Below are 8,982 nucleotides of genomic sequence, written 5' to 3'. Positions count from 1 at the left end.
GCCACCACGTCTTAGGAGATTAACATGATTTTATTGAGTACAGATCTGGAGACACACTCTGCCAATCCGTCGTGTGTGTCTGACTTTCTTTGTGTGTCAGCTTCTTTATATGCTAAACCTCCTTTGTTCATTCATCACACATGACCTTGATTTTCCTGTCCACTATGTTTGGTCAATGCTCCCTTTCATGGTTGAGCTTTAGGGAGTGCTCATCCTGTCTGGACCTGCAACTCTTAAGCGGGGGCCCTCCTTGCACCAGACACGGTATCTCTCCCAAGGCCTCAGAGGAGGGGAACCCCACACATTCCGTGCGAGGCATGCAATATATTTTATCGACATGAATGTGTCTTTCTTCACCCTCTGTTCTGGTTGCACACATTGGTTACATACAGAGTAATACAAATAATACCTTGGTTACATACATAGTGATACAAATACACTCGGATTATATGTAATATCAATCAACAATATACGTATCAATTTATACAAGTCCATAAAGGCATCCTTGTATGGGCTCGTAAGTGACAGGAGTTCATAATGTTTATTTCAACAATGAAAAAGGAGATCAAGACGGACATACAGTCAATGTAACGTCAACATAAATTCAATCGCCGATTTAACGTCGACTCAACATTGAAACGATATCAAATCAATGCTGCTTTAAGCACAGCAGGATTCTATGCAACTTGTCAGTGAAACATCAAGTCAATTTTGATTCGTTTTAATCAAAGACCACCCGGGGGCTGCAATTAACATGGTTTTGAGCCAATAAGACTAACTGAAACAAAGTAAATAAAATATCCTTCAATCAGACATTAATGCACATGCATTTTATTTATGTATGCCCCCACGCCCTGTTTGAAAAAGAAATAACATCACATTCAGGAAAGAAGCTCTGAAAATGCCATTTCATTATGAGTTTAAAATGTAACTTGTGTTCAGATTGTGTGATAAATTGGATGACAACACGACTTAAAACAATTAGATGGGAATCTTAATTTGGAATCTATTAAAGTAGAATCTGCACAATTCACTAAAATTTGAATGTCATTACGTACTGGATACTCTGATGGTCAGTGGTGTCCACCTCAAGCCGTTCAGGGGCATAACAGAGCCATTCTTGCACTGTTGCAGCAAAGACAAACTCTGAGGCCGCCCTTTTCTCTTTCACTTGTTGTAGGGCATCTGAAGAATAAAAAACAAAAAAACAAATGGGAAGTTAGAACTGCACATTGTGTATGGGGTGTGTCAGTTGCAGAGCACTGTTTGTACTAAATTCACATGCCTGAATATCTCTGTTGTAGTATTCTGTTTACATTGAAAGAAAATTATAGCAGGATTTGAGTTTTTTTCTCTTATCATGCATTCATTTACTTTTTACCTCGCCAGATTGCTTTGATTACTTACATTGTATTTGCAAAATATAAATACATTAAATATCACAAGGTATTCCCACTAAAACATATGTAATATGTAGCTTTATTTCCTGTTTAATTATGGTCTAAAGCTGGCTGAGCACCCCTGGAAGCCCAACCCCCCATAGGACTTGGTTTCACGTCTCTAGCTAGTTCAGTTCCTTAGATATGACACTTGGTATGGGGTCCAAACAGTGTGGAAGATGCCTGAGGGAAGGACACTGGGTCACAAAAATTGACAGGATTCACCCTGTAGGCAACATTAATGTTGACACAAAATTTCATTTCAATCCACCTAATAGATTTTAAGATATCCCACTCTGGATCTAACTGCTGACAGACTGGCATGGTGACGTATACAGCAGACCAAAAACTGTCACTAATATAACATTTCCCATCCCATAAATGTTTTTTTTTAATTTATTTCTGATTTTCCCCTTTTTCTCCCAATTTAGTGGCCAATCGATCCCTATTTTAGTTCAAACACCCACCCTCGTACTGTATGTATTCGCCAACTGCATCTCTCCGGCCGGCAGTCTCGAAGGAGACGCCTCACCACTTTCGTGACAAGGCGAATCCAGGCCGAACCACTGCTTTTTCGGTAGAGACTAGTTCCCATCGATGCAGAGAACGGTCAACTGAGCATGCGCAAGTACTCGGTGCCTCCGTTGTTTGGGTAGGTTAAGGTTGAGGTTAGGGCGGGGTTAGGGTTAAAGTTAGCTAATCAGACGCAGAGTAGGGGTGGGTCTTCCTAGAATCCTAGCGCCTGGATGCTACGCGGGGTGTGTGGAGGCATGGTAGAGGCATTTCGCGCATGCTCAGTTGACCGTTCTCTACTCCATTTCCGTTCTCTGCATCAACGGGAACTAGCCTCTACCCTGCTTTTTCCGACACGCACAGAGACGCATTCATGTGACGAACACAAGCCGACTCCGCCCCCCTCCCGAAGACAGCGTTGCCAATTATTGCCGCTTCATCGCATCCGGCCATAGCCGGATCTGACGAGACCGGTCCCCAGTGGGCAACTGCATCGACACAAGGCCGATGCTTAGACCGCTACACCACCGCAGACCCACATCCCATAAATGTTAAGAAATGGCCAAAACTGAAATCATACTAACTGCCCTTTTAACAGTTTTCTCCATTCTTTACTGACAATAACTTACCAAACATGCACATCTTGAGCCCGGTGTCTCTGAATACTGTTTTTCGTTCATGCATATCTTTCAGTTTCTTCCCTGGCCAGTTCATCTGAGACGCCAGCTCGTTGGTTATAGGACAGGCAAACATCCTTCTAATGCGCGCTTCAACAGATGCTCCTCCCACAATGGCAAAACAGCCAACCTATAAGCGGGTTTGGGTACATGTTTGCATAGAACATGGATAGGTTACCAAAAAAAAATGCAATGCGGGTACATGGGAAAATTTTTCCTGCCAGACAATATTTAAAGCAATATTTGCCTAGTAGATGTGCGGTGAATGAAAAATCTGATTTACTTTTAAAAAAAAAACTTAAGATTTAAATTTCTGTAACGTGCATGGATAAGTACACACGTTGGCCGCTGAATGGCGGGTCTGACCCTTTAGTCGAGCGGTTAGCGATGTCTCCTGCGGTGCGGGCGATACGGGTACGCTTCCCGGCCGCGGCACTTCCTGTGGTTGCGTTGTCCCCCGAGCTCACTACGTTACCATCACACGTCTGGATGTCTTCGCTTTGAAGAATCCACTCAGCTTCTTCTAACTCAGTTAAGTCTATTAGAGGAAGCGAGAGAGGTAATGGGGGAGATATTGGTAGCTGCAATCTCATGAAACATTGGACCTCTTGGCGAAGTTTTTTCACTTCAGACACCTGTCAGCCAGAGTTTCAGTGAGTTTTGAAAAAGCAGTGTCTTGAAAGGGAAAGCAGTTGGGGAAAAAAAAGGGAACACTATGTCAACAACTGGTATGATGCGCCGCCGTCAAAGTTTTCATAACCCTTAGAGCATTCTACTTTTTACTGTTGCAGCCTGATTTCAAAATGAATTCAGTTGACTTCCTTTTACAAAATAACAGATTGTATTAACTTTCAGATGATTATGATATATATATATCTATATAGATATATAGATATATATAGATATAGATACATAGATAGATATAGATATATAGATATTAGTAAGTTCCGTAATTACTTGCCTTTTATTATCTGCCTTGATTCTGGACTTTAATAATAACAATTAATAAAGTAAGTAATATTCGACACCTGTAGCGGGCACCAACTGGCAGAAGTTCATTCTTACCGTATGTGAGTGAATCTTGGAAATGTCCCCCTGATGGGCCTACAAGTAGGGAAAAAAGAAGGGCGGGGTGGGGGGTACAAAACATTGGTGTTAATTTTGATGACATATTGACACAATGTGTGTCAAAGATGTACTGTAATACAAAAGAAACTAATCAATAAAACTGGTAAAAAAACATAGAAAATACATAAACATCAGACAAGAAACCCAATTAAATTACACCAGTGGAGTTACAGCACCTCGCACGGAAAAGGGAAACCGGGGGCCCCCCCTAGATAGATAGATAGATAGATAGATAGATAGATAGATAGATAGATAGATAGATAGATAGATAGATAGATAGATAGATAGATAGATAGTTAGACAGATAGATAGATAGATACATACATACATACATACATACATACATACATACATACATACATACATACATACATACATACATACATACATACATACATACATACATACATAGACAGATATATAGATACCTACCACCTTCTTTCCTTTCTCCCCTTCTTGCCTCCTTCTCTACTTGAGTCTCCAGAGAATGGGCTATTTGTTGGAGTTGGGTGAATTTCCCAAGACAAGGCATAAAATACAAAATCATCTTCTTCTTTCGGCTCATTCCCTGTTTATCAGTGGTTGTCACAGCGGATTTTGTAGATTACATAGGTATCCTGTTAGGGCACAGCACCAATGGCAGCCATTGTTATCCCGGGCCTTGACTGATCCAGTATGGTCTTGTCAATCCGCATACTGATTTGACAAGATTTTAAGTCAGATGCCCTTTCTGAAACAACAACTATCCCTGTGTATGGGGGCACAGGTAAAGTGCTGGATGCCATCCCAGTATTCATTGAATTGTGCCCACGCCTGTCGCTAAGCATACAATACAGAATGAATTTTAGTAAATTTGGCACAGTCACTTATCTTTTCCTTTGGTGTAAGAAGATCAAGTGATGACACTTTTGAAGGATTTAGCAGAGACCATACTCAAAACAAATGTACTGCTAGTGCCATACTGGTATGGGATGGTTTGAACACACTGTACAAATCATACCAACATATCAATGCAACTGAAATACAGGCAAAATTGAAAAAAGACGAATTTAAATATAAAATGAAACTGTATATTTGTCACTGAGCTTCTTAATTGGGGCTTTCTTTGGTATACAGATATCAATCGGCGGAATTATTGAAGGATGTAGATAAGCCCCGAGTCAAAACAAATATGTTTCTCCTACAGGGCAACTGGCTAGATAGATAGATAGATAGATAGATAGATAGATAGATAGATAGATAGATAGATAGATACCTACCTGCCCACCTACTTACTTACTGACTGACCTACCTACCTACTACCTTCTTTCCTTTCTCCCTTTCTTTTTCTTGATGTTAATTTTGGTGACATATTGACACAATGTGTGTCAAAGATGTACTGTAATACAAAAGAACCAATCAATAAAACTGGTAAAAAACAAAAACAAAAAAAAAACATACAAATTACATAAAATCCGACAAGAAACCCAATTAAATTACACCAGTGGAGTTACAGCACCTCGCCTGGAAAAGGGAAACTAAGGCCCCCTCCTGGAGCCAGGCCTGGGAAGGAAGCTTGCAGACAAGAGTCTGGTGGCTGGGCCTTGGCCCTTGGGGCCGGTCAGGCCCAGCATGAAAAAACAACATGGAGCCACCACCCCGTGGACCCACCACACGCGGGGATGAGCATTGGGGTAGGGTGCAATGACTGCCTAACCATGACTGACCATGACTGACCTAACCATGCCTAACCATAACTGACCATGACTGACCTAACCATGGCTGACCATGACTGACCAACTGCCTAACCATGACTGACAAACTGCCTAACCATGACTGACCATGACTGACCTAACCATGCCTGACCATGCCTAACCATGCCTAACCATGATGACCAACTGCCTAACCATGACTGACCAACTGCCTAACCATGACTGACCAACTGCCTAACCATGACTGACAAACTGCCTAACCATGACTGACAAACTGCCTAACCATGACTGACCAACCCCATATTAACGCCTGTGAATTTAGAATGCTGTTAGAAGGAGTGTTGGTTTTCTTTGTTGACTTTAAGAGCTGCTGTGGACAAAAGCACCAGTGTTTCATAGAAGAACGATTTCATTTTGCGCAAACTTTTGCCTCTTGTGGAAAAAGTCTCTGTTCACCCTCTGGTAGCCGGTGCTTTTTTTTTTTTGAAGAGAAAAGTGAAAGATGTAGAAATGTTTACAGGTGTTTGGATGATATACAACAATGATGTATGTGTCTCTATCTATAGTTATGTATCCGGGTTGTGTGCAGTAAATAATTTCTGCAGATTTTAAGAGGGGAGCCTGACCCGCAGACAAGCGTTTGAAATCATTACACAACTATATCCAATCATCTTGCTGATGGGCTCATTTGCTCATATCGGTCATACAGACGCATCAAAATTAAATTGTGACTAATGGAAAAACTCCTTATTGCAGCTTTGAGCTCGATGCATGCACCGCAGGCACTGTGTTGGGGGTGTGAATTTGCTCTCCACTGGGTGGCACCACAGAGCTCTGAGACCATTGCTTCAGCTGAATCTGGTCTTGGTCCCAAATGTAAGAGATGTAATCTCTCACCACAGGGTCCATACTCACAAAAATAAATTGCTGCTCATGTCATGCAGAGACACAAAAAAACAAAGGCTCAAAACCCATTTTGGTCTCCGGCTCAAGTCCTTCTCACCTCTCTGTCTGTCCCATGCAGAACTGTGCTACAACCCCCCGTCCCCCCACGCACCACTCCACCTTTGTGAGTACAGAGCATAGTGTTTCTGTCTCAGCGGAGTGTCAGCATGTCTCTTCACTTGATATGCATTAGATTTTTCACACTTTTGGCAGTTATCTGATTCTAACTCAGTATGCTGCCAGGGGAAATTGAGTCCTAAGGCCAGGAGATACACAGAGAGAGCGCAAGACAGAGACAGAGAGAAAGGTTGTTTTTTTTTTGTGGCTTTTTAAATTCATTACACAATTCTGCCATGATCTCTACGGAGCTCATCTGGCTGCATGAGGCCATGAAGGTCTATGTTAAAGTTATACTATAGGGAGAGCTGAGCAAACTAAGCTGTCACTGCAATACAAGAATGATTCGCAGTCCCCACACTTTAATATAACCTGCTTTCTCATGTTGATGCTGTACAAGGAAGATGGGGGGGGCATAGTTCAAATACAATCTGCTGAGACTTGTTATAATGCACTATGCCCTCGAGTTCCATATTATGCAAGGAATTCATATTAGCCTCTTTGGGCGGAAATCGCTTACCTCCTCCTTCAGCCACTGTCATTTATCAGACAGTACAAAATGCAAGGTCCACTATGGTCTGGGAACATCTTTAAGACACAACATGCTTTCAAAACGCACTAGATATTTTCAAAAACTCACGGTTGGCCTAAAAATAGGGCTGTCGTTACTTAATCTTGAGAAGTCAAACAGTTTGGAAATGCTGTGATGTTTCCCACCTGCAACAATTTGTTCAATTAATGTATGCTTCAATGTATTTCATATCAAATACTAACGGAATTGCCAACTATGCCTTTATGATTGTCCGTGTTCCATTCAATGAGTTACATTTCATCTCTCTAGGAGACCTCATACGGCATAATTTAGCTGAAGTCAATTTCAATTCCAGCAGTAACAAAGCTGAAAATTGCAGATTGTAATATTGTTGTGCCACCCTCCCACTTTCCGCTCAGATACAGGTGCCTCTTATTATGCTTCCCAGTCAAAAATGTGAGATGCATTCAATTTGTCTTTCTTGACTACAACATATCTGAAGGACCGGTGCAAACAGAGAGTGCACAAAGTAATGTGACACGTGATACAATGATGCCTATCAATGCACCGACATACCTCTTATGGGTGGAGTACTCAACTCTTCATTCACAAGTAGCTTCACTGGTTTTTTCTTCATGTCACGTACAAAGTTACTCTAATGGCTGCTTAGAACAACAAATGGCCTCAATCTGTATTTCTTGGTTTTAACAGTGGTTCAGAAGGACCATTGAACTTCTTGAATAATGTAATTGAGGACAGTGAATGAAAAACACCGTTCACTCTCTCACATCTAGAAAAGTTCCCAAGAGCAACACATTCAACTCCCAACCAGGGGACAGAGGATGAGCAGGCATGTTAAGCTGACTTACCCTGGATAGATACAGGTCACTTAAACTGATACCGACTTCGTCCCCACCCAGCCCCTCATGAGTAGAGGTGACAGCAGTGTTCTCGTTCCCAACAACAGTACCCACTGTGAGAGCCAGGTGGGCATTGTCTGGGCATGTCCCTCTATCTGGTGGCGCCGTCGCAGGTGAACGTGCGTAATAGGGCTTTAACAGATTGACATGACAGAGCTGCTTCCACTTCCTGCGATGCGGAGTGGCAATCAGATATTTTTGTCTGAAACCTGCTGGACAACAGTGTATGGCCTAACAAATTTTGCTTCAAGAGGTGACCCTACTATAGGTCTAAGAGCAAGGTCTCCCTCTGAACAGTGACATTTCTCGACCCTGCGGTAACACCGACACTTCATCTTATTCTGAGAGGTTGCTAATTTCCGTTTAGCCAATTCCCCTGCCGCGTAGAATCGGTGTCCAAAAACGTTGACATAACTGATGAGGTTTGTAGGAGGGTCCTCCTCAGCCCGCCAGACGTCCTGCAGGACAGCCAGTGGCCCTCACACAGTATGTCCAGAGATGAAGTCATTTGGACTGAACCCAGTGCTCTCACTTCCCTGGCTGCTAGGAGTAACCAAGGCAACCCCTCCTCCCAGTCTCAACCCAACTCCACACAGTACGTGCACATTAGTGACTTTATTGACTGGTGGAATCTTTCCAAAGCGCCTTGGCTCGGCGCATGATAAGCTGTGGACTGCTTATGCTTAACATGAAACTGTTTCAAAATCTGGGCCAACGTATGAGAAGAAAAATTAATGCTCTGATCACTTTGAATAGTCTTGGGGATGCCAAAAACTGAAATGAATTCTAACAATGCCTTTACTACAGCCTGAGTGGTAATGTTGCACAATGGGTATGCAGCGGGATAGCAAGTGCTTTGAGACATGACTGTAAGTAAATAACTACTGCCCGACTTAGAACAGGGGAGTGGACCAACACAACCAATAATAAGATTTTCAAATGGTTTACCAACGGCTGAGACGGGACACAGGGGTGCTGGTTTAATGCTTTGATTAGGTTTACCCATCAATTGACAAGTGT

General features: G+C 42.3%; 1 long non-coding RNA gene across 1 annotated transcript; it reads right to left on the bottom strand.

Annotated features, from left to right (window-relative positions):
- Positions 1–1,153: 1,153 nt before the first annotated feature.
- Positions 1,154–3,060, bottom strand: LOC130107670 (uncharacterized). Its single transcript, XR_008809822.1, has 3 exons — positions 2,970–3,060; positions 2,582–2,759; positions 1,154–1,185 (listed from the first exon to the last, which is right to left on the bottom strand). It is a non-coding gene; the product is annotated as an uncharacterized LOC130107670 (long non-coding RNA).
- Between the last annotated feature and the right edge of the window lie 5,922 nt (positions 3,061–8,982).

Source organism: Lampris incognitus, chromosome 1 (assembly GCF_029633865.1).
Source record: "Lampris incognitus isolate fLamInc1 chromosome 1, fLamInc1.hap2, whole genome shotgun sequence".
Classification (NCBI taxonomy): Eukaryota; Metazoa; Chordata; class Actinopteri; order Lampriformes; family Lampridae; genus Lampris; species Lampris incognitus.
This window is presented reverse-complemented; position numbering and strand designations above follow the sequence as displayed.